The sequence below is a fragment of the Notamacropus eugenii genome, chromosome 5 (genome assembly GCF_028372415.1).
Source record: "Notamacropus eugenii isolate mMacEug1 chromosome 5, mMacEug1.pri_v2, whole genome shotgun sequence".
Classification (NCBI taxonomy): Eukaryota; Metazoa; Chordata; class Mammalia; order Diprotodontia; family Macropodidae; genus Notamacropus; species Notamacropus eugenii.
The window spans coordinates 76,697,741-76,700,114 of record NC_092876.1 but is presented as its reverse complement, the minus strand read 5'-3'; the positions used below and the strand labels follow the sequence as shown (position 1 = coordinate 76,700,114).

The 2,374-nt window shown below is 42.0% G+C and overlaps 1 long non-coding RNA gene across 1 annotated transcript; it reads left to right on the top strand.

Annotated features, from left to right (window-relative positions):
- The first annotated feature begins 222 nt into the window (after window positions 1–222).
- LOC140504602 (uncharacterized) lies at window positions 223–2,126 on the top strand. Its single transcript, XR_011967158.1, has 2 exons — window positions 223–594; window positions 1,942–2,126. It is a non-coding gene; the product is annotated as an uncharacterized lncRNA (long non-coding RNA).
- The last annotated feature ends 248 nt before the right edge of the window (window positions 2,127–2,374 follow it).

Sequence of the window (2,374 nt, the reverse complement as noted above, 5' to 3'; positions counted from 1 at the left end):
GACCCTGGAACCTGATGTTCCTGCAGATACCAATGTCCTGTACAGTAAAGTTACAAGTGAGCCTGGGAACCCAGGAACTAGCTGCAGGAACAAGATAAGCTTTCTTCCTTACTGCGGGTGTAAGGATGTGGAACAGTCACGAGATGGTGAAGTAATGGGATGAGCTCAGCATGTATGTGATTGGTGGATCAGCCTTTATAAACCCTAACCCTCAGCTGAATAGAGAGTTGTTGTTGTTGCCTGGATCATCTTGTCTCCGGTCTCCTTCCTTCAGGGCCCACAGATTAGAGGCCTGTGGGTCAGGGGGATCCAGGGGGCTCGGGCCCTGACCCCGAGCAGAATGTAATGGAATACTATTGTGCTATGAGAAACAATGAACAGGAGGACTTCAGAGAAGTCTGGAAAGACTTATATGCTGAGTGAAAGGAGTAGAACCAGGAGAATTTTGTACACAGCAACAACCACAGTGTGTGAGGAATTCTTCTGGTAGAGTTACTACTTCATTGAAATGCATGGACTTAAAAAATTTCCAATGGACTCCTGAGGCAAAACACCTTCCACATCCGGAGAAAGAACTATGGAATTGGATTGCAGGTAGAAACAAACCATTTTCTATTGTATTATGTTTTGTTTTGTTTTATGGTTTCTGCCATTCATTTTAATTCTTCTATGCAACATGCATTTAATAGGAATGTACATGTAGAACCTATACAAGATTGTATGCCATCTCAGAGAGGGAGGGTGGAGGGAGGGGAGAATGAGGGAGTAGAAAAAAATATAAGATATATGGAAATGATTGCTGAACACTGAAAACAAATAAAATAATTCAATTTTTTAAAAAGAGGTGTTCTAGTCCCCCGCTTCCCTTAGTGTCTATATTTAATCAAAGGAACAAAGAAAGTGTAAATGATTGATGAGCATGGGACCAGGTTTCAGATAAGACATATAGGTTGTTAGAGATGTATAATTGTGAGAAAACTCCTTACATCGATCTTTGGATCTGACTGAATATCTGGGCAGCATAATCTAGGTCCTTGGTTAAGCGTCTCTAAGCAGAAAGTAGAGGGGTCCAGCTTCCAAACCACGAAGAACTAAGTTCAAACAATACAAAGAAGTTTTCTCACAATTCTCATAACTGAATAAGTTCTTCTCACAAAACAAAAATTGGATTAGACTCATAACTGAACAGAAAAGGAACTGAGCTAGCTCTAGAACTGAGTCACAAGATGGAATCAATATGGGTCACTCAGTTTCCACAATTCCCCCATTACTCACAGGGAAGCAGATAGTAGAGTATGTGCTTGTATGTGTGTAAATATACATACACACCTACATACATACATACACACACATAAGGAGGAATAAACTCTGAGTGTGTGTGTGTGTGTGTGTGTGTGTGTGTGTGTGTGTGTACTGTCCCACTTTCCTACTACCATCTAGTGCCCAACAGATGGGCCTCCAGAGAGCCCTTCCCTGGGCCCTGAGCCCTTTCAAGAGGGAAAGTTGAACCTGGCCTTACTCCCTCATGTCACTGAGTTGTGCTGAAGATGGGAAGGGGTTGCCTCTAGAGCTCTGACCAGAAGATATCTCCTCCCTCATGGTCACTAGGTAGAGTATTTGACCTAGTAATATGTCTTCTCCTACTCATATTCACACTGTTAGGAAAGGGTGGGTGTCAAAAAGATTTTCTGTAGAACTAGAAAAAAAGCTCCTTTGGCTTGACCCCCAGAGCTTTCATGAGACCTTTTCCTCATTTGCCCTCCAATTAATCTCCATACTTACCCCATGAACTTCTCCTAGTCCCATTTCCATTCCCCTTAGAGCCTTATGCCTTACTGGGTAACAGAAAATTAATTTAAGATCCAAATCTTGTGCAAATATCTTGAGGATAGGTGGGTGAATGTCTCTCTACTCCCATGTAATACAAATTTATTTTCACAGACACCTTCTGAACCCAGAGCCTTAACACCAGGAAGAGATGTTCACCATGAAGCTTTCAAGTATCCTGACAAGTCAGTGAAGAAATGAGGAATGAGAAATGCTGAGAACTTTTGCTGCTTCCTAAATCACACTGTGTGGGATGGCTCAGGTCCCTACATAAATCAATTACTCAGAGGCCTCTCAAAGTGATGACAGAAAAGTGATTTATTCGATTCTCGAGAAGCGGGGCTTACCTGTAGGAGTAGGAAAGCCGAAGACAAAGAAAAGGCAGTGATTTATATAGACTCTAACGCAAGTCCCTCCCCCCCCCCCACTGACCATTATCCTCATTAGCTGAGAATATGATCTTACAGTCTAGACACGAAATCTAACCAATCCCTTTTGAAATGAAGACATTGAAGAATTAGGTAAACTTTATCCAATCATTGAGACC